The sequence below is a fragment of the Phocoena phocoena genome, chromosome 11, assembly GCF_963924675.1.
Source record: "Phocoena phocoena chromosome 11, mPhoPho1.1, whole genome shotgun sequence".
NCBI lineage: Eukaryota > Metazoa > Chordata > Mammalia > Artiodactyla > Phocoenidae > Phocoena > Phocoena phocoena.
In genome coordinates, this window is record NC_089229.1 from 97880787 (window position 1) to 97896274 (window position 15488).

Below are 15488 nucleotides of genomic sequence, written 5' to 3' on the forward strand. Positions count from 1 at the left end.
GAAGAGATCCATGAAGGCTAAGGTCAGAGAAAGTTCCATCAAGGAGGAAGAACTTGAACTGGTCTTGAAGAAACTATGAGATAGAGATTTATGAACGGAAGGGGAAGAGGATTTTAGGTCGAGGAAGTGACAGGACCAGAGGTCGGGAGAACTGAGCTGAAGAGTGGAGAAGAGAGGTGAGTAGAGGGAAATAAGTCTGGAGAAATAATGAAGGATCATATTGTGGAAGACCTTGAAGACTGGGCATTTGACTCCGAGGGTGAAGACGATAATAGCCTTCTTTTTAAAAACTGAGCTCTAATTCACATGCCATAAAACTCACATTTTTAAAGCGTAAGTTTTTACTGTTGTCACAAAGTCATGCAACCCTCACCATGATCTAATTCCAGAACAGATAGTATCCTTCTGAACAGAAAATGCATGGGATAAAGTTGTGTTTCAAGCAGATCACCCCAACTACAAAAGCAGGGATGGTTACGTGAGGAGAAACAGAGCTCAGAAACAAGCTAAGAGGCTCAGAGGCATGGGGACCTGGACAGGATATGACATAGTGCCACCTCCTGCCTACAGTCTTCTCACTCCATCCAGGACAGCAGGATGTGTGGCAGGATAATTTATTGAGATAAAAAGCTATGTCTTCTTTCCTTTGTATCTCCCTCCCTCATTCCTGGATGGTGGAGACATTGTGTTCCCTCATGGATGCAGTTTGGGGGAATGAGGCCAAAAGCAACTTGCCTGTGGACAACCCTCCTGTTTAGAAATTCTGAACTCAATGTTGGGATGCTGTTGGGATGAGGGAGAGCAAGGAGACCCTTTGAGAGTAATGAGAGCTGAAACTGAGAGGGCAGAGAGAACAGAGTGGAAGATTCCCCCAAACTTTGAAGAACCAGTGATTTCTGGTTCTGACACTAGTAGGGAACTCAGAGCGGGTGATGGTGATGCATCTTGGAAGCTTGACCCCAAGCCCTAGGGCTCCAGGGCTCCGAGCCTCCAAAGGGACTCCTGTACCCAAGGGAACGTATGAGCTCGACTAAGTGGACCGAAGACCAGAAGGGCCTCTCTCCTAAGCATTCTGTTCTGCATAAAACTCCTGGGATTTTGTCCTGCCCTGAGGAGTGAGGACCCAAAATGATGAAGGGGCCTCCATTAACCAGCATGGCAGGATGGGGCTGAGTGTCACAGTTAGACAAGTTGAGGTACTGTGGACCTTCTTGAGAGCTAGCATAGCATAGTGGTTAACAGCACGGATGCTGGAGGACTGAGTCTTGGCACTGCTATTTATTAGCCATAGAACCTGGGCATGTTACTAAACCTCTCTGTTCCTGGGTTTTTCCTCAAAATGGGGATAATGAGAGTCAATTACCTCATGGTGGTGTCATGAGGATTAAATGAATGGACATATGTAAAACAGTTATAACCCTGCCTGGTACATAGAAAGACTGATTGCTTGTTAGTACTAATGAGAGGAAAACAAATAGTTACGGGGAGAGAGAAGTTTCCCTGTAAAGGAAGAATACTATTGCATGGAAATAAGGGTGGGAAAAAGAGTAGAGGGAATAAAGAAGAAAAATTGGGCGAATATTAAGGATGAAAGACTTAATTAAGGTAGATAACCATTTAGACATGAAGGAGAAAGAGGAAATAAAAACAGGTGGATGAAGATAAATGAGGCTCGAGAAATAGACGGTTTGATAGACAACAGACAGACAGATAGATGAGAGTAGATAGATAGATGGATAGTAGATAGATAGATAGATTGATATAGACAGATAAAAAAATATTGAAAAATAGGGCTTCCCTGGTGGTGCAGTGGTTGAGAGTCCGCCTGCCGATGCAGGGGACACGGGTTTGTGCCCCGGTCCGGGAGGATCCCACATGCTGCGGAGCGGCTGGGCCCGTGAGCCGTGGCCGCTGAGCCTGCGCATCCGGAGCCTGTGCTCCACAACAGGAGAGGCCACAACAGTGAGAGGCCTGCGTACTGCAAAAAAAAAAAAAAAAAAAATTGAAAAATAAATAGATCACAATGAAAACGTTATAGAGGTAGAAAAGTGGTGGCAAAAAGTAACTGATTAAATTATATAAATGAGAGAGATCAACTATTATAGATGATAAACTCAGAATAAAATATAAACAATAGCATCAGATACTAAAAGGAAAAAAATCATAAAGGGACAACGAAAGGGAGGGTGGCGATGAGGACCAGGTCAGGAGGGACTGGATGACTTAGTCTGTGGGTGGAGGGGCTGCTCTCCCGCTGCCTAGCCCTGCCCCGCTCCTCTCCACCCACCCCACTCCTACGATGCTCAGCCCCGGCTTCTCTGGTTTCCAAACCATGCTCCTCCGCTTGGGAACTCCCTGTTCTCTGTTCTGCACAGTTCAGAAATGGATTTTCTTCTGTCTGGTTTTCTAATTGCTTTGTGGATGCAATTCTTGTCTCCATTCCAGAAGACTATGTCCCCAATGGGAGTAAATCCACCCCTCACTCCACTTTCTTGGTATCCCGCCCCATGTGGGGCTGAGAGAAAATGGGTTGAAGGGAAGTCCTGGTGTAGAAGTGGGAATCGTAGGGGCAATCCAATATCCAACTGCCACTGTTACCACCCTGCAGGACATCATCAATCACCCCTGGAAGGTTCATCTCTAAAAGCTTAACCTGGAGGAGATTGTTCAGCCTGCCCTGCACAGAAAACACGCATACAGTATCTGATGGGCCTTCTCAATTGTGCCTCTCAGGGGTCCAGTCCTCTGTAATTCAGCATTTTCCTATAAATAATTGGTCTCCCTTACAAAACTGTGAGCTCCCAGAGGGCAGAGACTATGTGGATAAAGTTGCAAAAATGTTACAGGATGGGGGACTTTCCTGGTAGCTCAGTGGTTAAGAATCCGCCTGCCAATGCAGTGGGCACAGGTTCAAGCCCTGGTCCTGGAAGATCCCACATGCCGCGGAGCAACTAAGCCCATGCACCACAACTACTGAGCCTACATGCAACAACTACTGAAGCCTGCGCCCGGGTGCTCTAGAGCCCATGCTCCACAATAAGAGAAGCCACCGCGATGAGAAGCCCGCGCACTGCAACAAAGACCCAACGCAGCCAAAAATAAATAAATAAAATAATAATATAAATAAATAAATAAAATAAAGTAACAAAATTTTAAAAAATGTTATAGGATGAGCAGGTGCTTGTATTCTGTATCCATCACTTTTAAGCATCTGAAAATTTCCACCACGAAGTTAATGTGCTTCGTCCTAAGGACAGAAATTGTGTGGTAAAGAGAAGGGAAATGTTGGTATAAGAAAAGAGACAAGAGATTCTCTGTTTGCATAGGTACTGAATATAGGACAGAGGCCCTGGTAGTATCCAGAGAGAGTTCTGGTCACCTCAGCCAAGTGAAACTCCCCCAGATTGATCTAAACCCGTTCCTTTCCTTCTAGACAAGAGGAAGGAAAAGTCCCATTCATAATCATGGACAAATAAAAGTCTTCCTCCCTGATTATATACAATTTACAGAAGAGCATTTCATTTGGTGCCCAGGAGCCTGTAATAGCTGGAATTACCCTTGTTCCTCTTCCTCTTTGAAGGGCCAGAGCTGAGAAGTGCTCTGTGATTATGGGTCAGGGTATGACATCTCCATGCCAAACTTACTTGGCCTGGTTTTCTGTGTGAGTGTGAGTATGAGTGTGTGTGTATGTGTGTTTCCAGAGTAAAATTTTTCCCTCTCCTTGCATTGTTTCTCAATTCATAAGAAATGAATTAAAATATTTTTACCACTTCACGCATCCTTAGTGGAGAGAAAGAAGGAAGGAAGGAAGGAAGAAGGAAAGAAAGAGGGAAGGTGAGAGGGTGGGAGGGAGGGAGGGAATGGAAAAAATAAAAAGAACCATTCCCCTACCTCGAAACCTCACATGTGGATTGAGAACTCCAGTATCAACAGAGCAGAAGAGCTGAATTAGTTGGGCTGTGATGTGCTGATGTCTACAGAACAGGAGGTGAGACCCGGAGAGGAACAGAGTCCCTAGATTGGGAAGGTGAACACTGCCACACAAAGGTGGTTGTGACTGGTTCTCCCCTGGAGTTTTGCAACACGTATAAAATACTAGAAACCCTAATGCTGGGGATGCAAGCTGTTTCTGTTAAGGGCCAAACAGTACATATGTTAGGTTTGTGAACCACATGGTTTCTGTCACAACTACTCAACTCTGTAGTGCAAAAGGAGACGTAGACAATAAGTAGACAAATTAGCACGGCTGTGTTCCAACTACACTTCATTTCAAAAACAGGCAGAGGGTCGGATTTGGCCATCAAGATGTAGTTTGCTGACTCCTGCCCCGAATGATTTAATACTATGAGGACCTGGTTTTGAAAAATCTAGGAAGGAGAAGAAAAGGAAGAGGTGAAGACTAGGCAATAGTTGCTTTTAGAACAGGGACCATGTGGTGCATTTGGACTTACGGGCTGGGTGCAAAAGGATGAAACATCGGCGTGTGAATCATTTCTGGGGGAGATTTAGGAAATCGAGGGGGGTTTTGTGTACTTGCAAGGAAAGCATTTGTGACCAAGTACTGAGGAGAAGTATTTGGGTCCTAACATAAAAAGATTTTCTCCCTGTATCCATTATCTATTTCTGTGCAACAAATTAGCCCAAAACTCAGTGACTTAAATATTGATCATCTCCCATAGTTTCGGTGGGTCAGGAAGTCAAGAGTGGCCTGGCCAGGTGCTCTGGCTCATGGTTTCCCACAAGGTGAAGTCAGAGATCAGCTTCAGAGCTGTGGCCATCTGAAGGCTTGGCCTCAGCTGGAGGACCTGCTCTACTCACATGCCTAATCAGTTGGCGTGGCTGTTGGCTGGAGGCCTCAGCTCTCCTCCACGTGGTCCTCTCCCCAGGGCTGCTTGAGTCCTCACAACACGGCAGGGACAAAGCAAACCAAGAGACCCAGATGGGAGCTACAGTCTTTTCATGACCCAGCATCAGACATCATACACCTTCACATCTACCATAGTCTGTTGGGTCAGAGTGACCTGTCCTGATTCATTGTCGGGGGAGGCTAGCCAAGGGTGTAAACACCAAGAGGCAAAGATCAATGGGGCCCATCTTAGAAGCTGGCTACCTACCACCTAAATACAGAGAGCTAAAAGATGTATCTCTGGTCTCAGTCTAGGATCTGCATGTTAGGATGGCTTAGGAATTTGTGTTTAGTTTGAATGCATCTGTCTAGGGAAAAAGAACAAAATAGAACACCCAACTTCAAGGTACTTCAACAATGGGATTCATTTCATTGTTGAAAGTGTCTAGATGTGGGAGATTTCAGAGTTGCTTAATTCAGCAGCTCAACGATGTCAGGCTCTTGTTCAGCCTCCTGCATTTTTCTTGGCTTTGTGGAAACTTCATGGTCACAAAAGGGTTGCCACTGCCCATACTACATGCATACACAGCTGCATGTGAAAGCAGAAAGAAAGGAAATCTGTTGGGCAGCCAGCTAACATTGCTTGTCACAGAAGCCTGATATGAAGCCTGATATGGCCATGTGTGACACTCTGAATTGACTAATATGAACAGTGTATTGTAACTTTCCTAGAACCGCAGGATCTCAGAAATCACTATGTCCAGCTCCCATCAGATGTGTGCATCCCTTCTTTCGAATCGAGGGATTACACCAAGATCTCCTCTCCCATTAGTAAATTAGCTTGGGCACCACAAATATATGACAGAGCCTTTTGGTCAAAGTGCAGAATTGCAAGAAAGGTAAAGAGTTGAGGCCAAGCTAGTTGAGGGACAATCCTTGAGCCCCTGGCTGTTAGCAGGAGCGTGGTAAGCACTAGTGGAGTCTTTTATTAGGGGCAGCACTCTGACCACCATGGAGATGGATATCTCTCTTGCCCTGAAAGTGAGTTTCAGGAGAGGCATATCCCCCTAAATGACGTTTGCTCATAACAGTAAAACCCCAAAATTGGACAACTAAGACCCAAGGGTAAAAGTCACCAGGAGAGAGATTCCCAGTTCAAGAATTTTTAAACAATTAGAATAGACCAACAACGGATTAACTTTGTAAGGTGGTATCTGCAAGCAGCGGCTCTGTGATGAACTATAGAAGATTCTATCACAGGGATTCCTAAATAGAATGCAAAGTTGTATAAGATGACCACCAATTTCCCTTCTAACTCCCAAATCAATTCTTCTTCTATATTTACTGTTAGGAATTTCTGAGCTTTCAACCTCTTTCATGAAGTTGTAGAATATTGGAGCTGAGGTCACCTTGGGACTGTGTATGCCTTTATTTCTCAAGTATCTTGAGTCAGTGCTCAGTCTGTTTTATCTATTCAGATAGAATCCATAATGTATGGCCTTCCTTTTATGATTTGAAATTTCAATGTCATATTTCATCAACTTTCTTAAATATAATTTACATAGAATAGGATACAGTCCTTTGAAGTAAACTATTCAGTAAGTTTTGGAAAATGTGTACCACCACAGGTAAGATATAGAAGATTTCCACACACCCCAAAATGTTCCCTCATGCCCCATCACTGGCTGAGGACACCACTGCTCTGCCTTCTGTCATTTTAGACTTTTTGGGGGCCTGTTCTAGCATTTCATTTTCCATAGGCAGTCATAAAGTATGAACCCTTTTGCGTAAATTAGCTTGGGCTCAGCAAATTGTTTTTCAGATTCATCCAGGTTTACTTCATATTACAGTAAGTAGTTCCTTCCTTTTTATTATTCAGCAGTCTTCCATTGTGTGGATGGATCGAAGTTTGTTAATCACTCTCTTGCCAATGTGCTCTTGAGTTGTTTCCAGTTGGGGCAATTGTGTATCAATCTGCTACGAATTTCCACATAAAGTTTACCATTTTCATGTACAAGTTTACACTTGTTGTGTGGAACATGTTTTCATTTCTCACAGGTAAAGACCTCCAGGTGAAATTGCTGAGTCGAATAGTAAGTGTGTGCTTTAACTTTAGAAGAACTACACAGTGGTTGTGTCATTTTACATCCCCAGCAGCAGGGTTTGAGATTTCTAAGTTGCTCCACAGCCTCTCCACCACTTGGCATTATCACATTTTTAAATTTTAGCCGTTCTAGTAGGTGTGAAGTTGTATCTCCTAGTGGTTTTAATTCGCCCTTCCTTGGCAAATATTGATGTAAAGCATCTTTTCATCTGCTAATGGACCATTTGTGTATATTTTATGAAGGTTCTGTTCAAATCTTTCGTTCGGTCAGGTTATTTACCTTATTATTGAGCTGTCAGAGTCCTTTATTTCTCTTATGCTGTGGCTTGGCTTTTCACTTTCTCAGCATAGTTTTTGAACAGCAGAAGTTTTTAATTCAGATGAAGTCCAATTTAAAAGTCTTTTCTTGTATGGATCCTACTTCTGGTGTTATACCCAGAAGTCATTTCCTAAGCAAGGTCATAAGTGTTTTCTCGTATGTTTTCTTTTGGAAGTTTCACAATATTAGTTTTACATTGAGGTAGTTTTTATATACGATATGAGGTATGGATCAAAGTAGCTGCAAATTACTATATATTTAGTAACTCAAAACAACACAGACTTACTCTACCACAGTTCTCTAGAAGTCCAACACAGGTCTCACTGGGCTAAGGTCTAGATGTCAGCAGACCTGCGCTCTTTTCTGGAGGAGATGAAGGACAATCTATTTCCTTGCCTTTCTAGCTTCTAGGAGCCACCCACATTGCTTGGTTCATGGCCTATTCGCTTCATCTTCAAATCCAGTGATGTTGCATCGCTCTGCATCTTTTTTCTGTAATCACATCATCCTCTGACTCTTTTTCTGCCTCTCTCTTCCATGTTTACGGACCCTTGTAATTACATCGGGCCCACCTGGATAATCTTGGATAATCTCCCCACCTCCCCAAATCTTTCACTCAGTCAGGTTATTTATCATAACACTGAAATAAACAATAATATTAAGGGCTTTAATTTAATCACATATGCACTATCTCTTTTGCCGTGTAAAGTAACATATACTCAGGTTCCGGGGATTAGAACATGGACATCTTTGGGGGTGGGGGAATATTATTCGGCCTACCACGTTTGTGGATTGTTCTGGTACTATTTGTTGAAGTACCTTGGCATCTCTGAGGAAATCAGTTGTTTTTACATGTGTGAATCTATTTCTGGGCTGTATTCAGTTCCATTGATCATGTATCTGTCTCAAGCCAATACCACACCCTCTTGATTTCTGTAGCTTTAAAGAAGTCTTGAAATCAGCTGGTGTAAGTTTTCCAACTTTGTTGTTCTCTATCAAAAAAACAATTTGGCTATTCTAGGACTTTTACATGTCTTATAAATTTTAGAGGCAATTCATCAGCTTCTACGAGAAGCCCTCTTTTCTTTTTAACAGGTTTATTGAGGTATAATTTGCATACCATAAAATTTATTCATTGTAAGGGTAAAATCCAGAGTTTAAGTACTTTATAGAGTTGTACAACCAACACCACAATTCAATTTTAGAATGTTTCCATCATCCCTAAAAGATCCCTCATGTACATTTACTATAACTCCCCTTTCCAACCCCCAACCCCAGGCAACCACTAGTCTTCTTCTGTGTTTATAGATTTGCCTTTTAGGGACATCTCAGGTAAATAGAGTCATATAATATGTGATTTTTTTTCTGGCTTCTTTCATTTAGGATAATATTTTCAAGGTTCTTTTATTTTGTAGCATGTTTTGGTACTTTGTAACAGTTTATTGCCAAATGGTATTCATGTTTTGTTTCTGCCTTCACCAGTTGATGGACATTTGAAGGTTTCCACTTTGGGATAACTGTGAATGATACTGCTACGAGCACTCATATACAAGTCTTTCTGTGGACATATATTTTAATTTCACTTTATGTTTAACTTTTTGAGGATCTGCCAAACTGTTATTCAAGGCTGCATCATTTTACATTCCCACCAACAGTGTTGAGGGTTCCATGTTTTTCCAGACTCTCACAAACTCTTGTTATTATCTGTTTTGTTTGTTTTGTTTGGTAAAGTCATCCTGGAGGGTGTGAAGGATTATCTTGTAGTTTTAAATTGCATTTCTCTGACAACTAATGATCTTGAGCATCTTTTCATTTGCTTTTTGGCTATTCATATATATTCTTTGGTAACATCTACTAAAATCTCTCGCCTATTTTTAATTGGGTTATTTATCTTCTTGTAATTGGTTGTAAGAGGGCTTTATATATTCTGGATATAAGTTCTTTATCAGATATATGATTTGCAAATGTTTTTCCAAGTCTGAGCCTCCTTTTACTTTTTTTTTTTTATACAGTAGGACCTTGTTGTTTATCCATCCTATATATAATAGTTTACATCTGTTTCTTTTACTTTCTTAATGAAAGTAAGATGAAGCGCAAACACTTTTAATTTTGAAGAAGTCAAATTTATCAGATTTTTAAAGTTAACTTTTGCGTATGATGTGATGTTGTTCTAGAAGAATTCATGTTCTTACATATGGACATCCAACTGTCTCAGAACCATTGTTGAAAAGATTACCCGCCCCCCCCCCACCCTGACCCACCCCAGCCACTGAATTTCCTTGGCCACTGTGTCTAAAATCAACTGACCACAAATGTACAAGTTTATTTCTGGACTCTCAGTTCTGTTCTATTGATCTATGTTTCTATCCTTAAGAAAAAGATTTATTTAAAAAAAACTTACTAGAATTCGAATCTTGCAATCAAGATGGTAAGTTTTAAAATCAAGAAGTTCTCCCATTTTGTTCTGTCTCAAAAAGGTTTTCCTTTGGCTAGTAGGGGTTTTTGCATTTTAATATAAATTTTAAAATTACATTGTCCATTTCTGAAAAAAAAAACAGTTGAAATTTTATAGCGATTACACTGAATCTATCACTTAGGGAAGAATTGCCATTTTAATAACACTGAGTGTTATGATCCATGGTCGTGGAATGTCTATCCATTTATTTAGATCTTTAATTTCTTCCAGCAGTGTTTTGCCTTTTCAGTGTACAAGTCTTGAATGTCATTCGTTAAATGTATTCCTCAGTACTGTATTCTTTTTGGTGGTGTTGTTGTGAACGGAATTATTTTCTTAGTTTCATTTGCAGGCTGTTCATTGTTAGTACATAGAAATACAATTGATTATAATACATAAACTTATGGAACTCGCTTATTAGTTTTAATACTGTTTTGTGTGGTTTTTTTTAACTTCTTTAGATTTTCTACCTACAACATAATGATACAATGTCATCGGCAAATACAAATACAGTTTTACTAGCTCCTTTTCAATCTCAGCACCTGTTACTTTTTCTTGCCAGGTTGCACTGGTTAGAACCTCCAACGGCAATTTTTTTTTTTTTTTTTTTTTGCAGTACGCGGGCCTCTCACTGTTGTGGCCTCTTCTGTTGCGGAGCACAGGCTCCGGACGCGCAGGCTCAGCGGCCACGGCTCACGGGCCCAGCCGCTCCGCGGCATGTGGGATCTTCCCGGACCGGGGCACAAACCCCTGTCCCCTGCATCGGCAGGCGGACTCTCAACCACTGCGCCACCAGGGAAGCCCCTGCAATGGCAATATTGAATGGAAGTGAGAGAGAAAACATGTTTGCCTTGTTCCTGATATTAGGGTGAAAGCATTCAGTCTTTCACCATTAAGTGTAAGGTTAGCACAGGTTTTTCATAGATACCCTTTATCAAGCTGAGGAAGTTCCAATTTATCCTTGGTAGTTCTGAGAACTCAAAAGCTGAGGTCATTGATTTGAGATCTTTCTTCTTTTCTAATATAGGCACTTAGTGCTATAAATTTTCCTCTAAATACTATTTTAATGGAATGCCACACATTTTGGCAAGTTGTATTACCATTTTCATTCAGTTCAAAACACTTTTAAATTTCCCTTTAGATTTCTTCTTTTACCCATGGATTGTTTAGAATTGTGTTATTTCGTTTTTAAAACATTTGGGGATTTTCCAGATATTTTCTGTTACTGATTTCTAATTTCATTGTTGTCAGAGGACATACTTTATATGACTTGGATCCTACCATCACTTGTTTTCTGGCCCATACCCTAATCTATCTTGATAAATGTACTATGTGCCCTTGAAAATAACAGTATTCTGCTGTTTTGGGATGGAGAGTTTTATAAATGTCAACTAGGTCAGGTTGGTTGATAGGGCTGTTCACGTCTTCTCCATCCTTACTTATTTTCAGTCCCCTTGTTCTGTGAATTGTTGCAAGACAGTATTGAAATATTTGAATGTAATTGTGGATTTGTCTATTTCTTGCTGCAGTTAAATCAGTTTTTGCTTCATGTTTCCTGAAATTCTAATGTCAGGTGCATAATAATTTATGGCTCTTATGTCCTCTTAATTAATTGCCTTTTTTCCATTTTGAAATGATCTTCTTTATTTTTATGCTATTTTTTGATATGAAATCTACTATGACTGACATTAACATAGACATTCCAGCTTTATTTTGATTTATTTTTAATGTATTTGTATATTTATAGTGGGTTTTTCCTAGGCAGCATCCTTTGAGTCATGCTTTTTTTATCCAATGTGACAATCTCTACCCACTAACTGATGTACTTAAACTTTTTGCATTTAATGTGATCATTGATACAGTTAGGTTTAAATCTAACATATTGCTATTTGTTTTCTTTGCTCTTTCATTTTTTCTTCTGCCTTCTTTTGAGTTAACTGAGTATTTTTTAGGATTCCATTTTAACTCATTTGTTAGCTTATTAGCTGTAACTCTTTGTTATTTTTTTTTAGGGTGTATAGGGTACATTTTTGACTTACACCCTACCTTCAAGTGATATTATCCTACGTCACGTACAGCATAAGAACCTTACTGCATTTCTCTCCTCCTGGACTTTCTACTATAGTTGCCATACATTTTATGCAATGTACATTCTACATATATAATAAACTCAAAGATAAAGATAGTTGATGGATTAAACACAAATAATAACGATAATCCATCAACTATCTTTTAAAGAGATTTAAATAACATATTTAAAAATCTTGTGTTTTTGCCAACATATTCACCATTCTGGCGCTCTTCATTCCTTTATGTAGACCCATACTTTCACCTAGTACCATTTTTCTTCTCCCAGGAGGACTTCCTTTAACATTTCTTGCAGTATGGGTCTGCTAGTTATAAGTTCTTTCAGCTTTTGTTAGCTGAAAATGATGTTATTTTTCCTTTTCAAAAAAAAAGATGTTTTGCTGACAATAGAGTTCTAGATTGACAGTGTTTTCAGTATTTTAAAGATATTGGTCCACTGTCTTCTCATTTGTCATATTTCCTATGGGGGGAAAAAAAACCTGCTGTCATCCTTCCCTTTGTTTCCTGTATATAATATGTGTTTTTTCTTTGGCTGCTTTTAAGATTTTCTGTTTGTCACTGGTTTTCAGTAATTTGATTATGATTGCCTTATAGTTTCTTTATATTTCTTGTGCTTGGGGTTTATTGAGCGTCTTGAAACTGGGACTTTAGAGTTTCCCTCAAATTCAGAAAAATCTCAGCCATTATTTCCTCAAATATTTTTTGTCCCTTCCCGTTCATCAGAGACTCCAACTCCACATATATTAGGATGCCTGAATGATGTTCTGTACAGTTTAAAAATTACCTTTTCTCTCTATGATTCATTTTGCATAGTTTCTATTATTATGGCTTTGATTTTACTAACCTTTTCTTCTGCAATGTCTAATCTGTCATTGATCCCATCCAGTGCAGTTTTCATCTTAGGCATTGTGGTTTTCATCTCTAGAAGTTCAGTTGGGGTCTTTTTTATATCGTCTGTGTCTCTATTTAACATTGTTTATTTTTTCCTTTAGCATTTGGAATTATAATAAATATTATAAAATAGAACTATATAAAATAGAATTATAATAACTATTTCAGTGTGCTTATCTGATAATGCTAGCATCTGTGTCAGTTCTGCATTAGTTTCTACTTTAAAATTTTTTCTCCTTACTATGACTCTCATACTGCCCTGCTCCTTTGTATGACTGGTAAATTTTTATTGTACGCCAGACATTTGAACTTTGTCCTGTTGGGGTCGGATATTCTTGTATTTTTATGAATATTCTTGAGTTTTTCCGGGAGTGAATTTAAGTTACTTGGAAACAGATTGATCCTTTGGGATTTTTCTTTTAATATTTGTTTGGTATTAGAGCAGCATTTGGTCTGAGGATAACCATCTCCCACTATTAAGGTGAGACCCTTGTGAGTACTCAAACCCATGTCCTGTGAATTATTGTATATTTCCCTCTGTCTGGTGGGAACAGGCGCTGTCTCCAGTCCTATGTGAACTCCAGCTACTGTGCTGTCTAATTCTTTGGGGGGAGTCTTTCCCCAGCCTTGGGTGGCTTATACGTGCACTAATCAGAGCTCTGCTGATCACACAAGGGGGCTGTCCTCTGCATGTCTCTGAGTTCTCCATGCATTCCCTCTTCTCTGGAATTCTGCCCTGAAAACTCTCTTTGCCTCGGTCCCCTCAGTCAGCTTCCCCTCCTCAATTCACGGTGTCTACCAGGCTCCACCTAGCTTTCTCTTCCCTGTGCCATGCCCGAAAACTCTCTTAAGAGAGTAAGTGGGGCAAGTGTAGGATTCACCTTGCCAACTTCTAATTTCTCAGGAATCACTGTTTTTTCTTGCCTGATGTCTAATATCTGGAAGACTGTTGTTTGACTAATCTTTTCCAGTTTTTAAATTGTTTGGATCAGGAGGGTAAATCCAGCTCCTGTTATTGCCTCTTGGCCCGAGTAGAAGTCTTGACAATGTTGGGGAGAGTCCAGAGTCTTACCCTAGATCCCATTTATCTCCACTGCTAAGGTGTGGCTCTTCTGTGCTCTCTACTGAGAAAATCTAGTGCTCTCCACTCTGACTGGTCTGAACACAAACAGCCCAGTGTGAGTGTTGGAAATCATTCCACTTACAGCTGTCTGGCAGGGCTTTTCCTGGTTTCATGGAATTTCACCCTATACTTGTGTGGCTTAGTATTCATCAGTAGACTTAAGGGAGGGTGCATACGAATTTCTGGAGCTCTTTCTCTACATACTTTCTCTTCTTTGGTACGTGGTCCTGCAAATTCTGCCTGCCTCATCCTCCCCAAACTCTGGTCTCTGTATCCTCAGCTCAGGGGCCTTTAGGCTCTGCTTAGGTTCTTTCCTGCTCTGTGACCTAGAAGGTGCCTCCAAGCAGAAAGAAAAGGTGATCCTAGGGCCCATCTCATTTGTTTCCTTCCTTTCAGAGGTCACGGTCCTGGGCTGCCTGTCACCAGTATCTAAAAATTTGTTTCATCTATTTTTCCAACTTTCGCTTATGGGAGCACAAGGCCAGTACAAGTTTCTCCATCACAGTGGAAGCCGATGTCACCAGTGTAACTGTTTTTTTATGACAGAAGGCAAATCGTAATATCAAAAGTGGTTTTTCAAATTAATATGCCCCACCAAAATTCTGATCACACCTCCACAGAGGGCTTGGAACTTGTTTGAGAATCACTCATCTAGTGAAATCCACAGATTCAAAGCCTTTAATTCAATACCATTTATTCAAATATTTCATGAACCTTATTATGTGGCAGGTACTGTGCTAGGTTCTGAACATACAGAGACGAATAAGGCTCCATTGCTGCAGCCAAGACTTCACTATCAGAACGATTACCTAGTCAGATTATTATGGTATAAGCTGGTAGAGGTCGTGATAGAGAAACATGCAAAACATTAATGAAGGGGGGATGGGGGGAGGGGAGACAGAGGTACCAAGTCCAGCTTAGGGACAGGTGGAAAGTTGTCAGGGATTGCTTCCGGAGGTGACATTTCAGCTGAGTCTTTAAAGATGCGAAGCAATTTGCCAGGCAAAGAGAAGACAGCTTGAGCAAAGACACGGAAGCAGAAGCAGCACAAAGTGTGCCCAAGAGCCAGGGGCCATTCCAGCAAAAATTCCCAAAGAGGGAGAGGCAGAGGATGGAGCAAGAGAGGCCAGCAGAGGTCAGGACATGCAGGGCCTGTCCTGCCACACTGGGGAGCCTGCCACCGAGGGCTGAGTCTTTTACATAACTCTGTACGGTGGCTGGCAGGATGCACCCCTGCCTCAGCCCGCAGTAGGTATTATTCGATGATGATCATGAAAAGCAAATCTGAGAAACCTCAAAACTCGGAGCCAAGCCAAGATCCCTTACGTTCCCAGGTTCCAGAAAGTTATCTGACTCCTCTGCCCCTTTGCAAATTCAGCTGAGCTGTTTGGCCCTGGTGGTCAACCAACCCTGAGGTTCTGCCTCCTTCGCAGTTGGCTCACACTCTAGGCTTGTATATGAGGCTGGAGAATAGTCAGGGGGGGAGGGGAGAGGGTGGGGGGAGGGAGAGCGGGTGAGACCCAGAGAGAAGAAAGAGAGAGAGAGGGAGACTGGGAGACACAGTAGGATGGATTTCAGACTGAAGGGGGTCGATCAGGAAGCACTTGAACCCACGGTGGTGATTTCTGGGGTGGGGAGGATGACATGGCCCCTCCCAGCAGA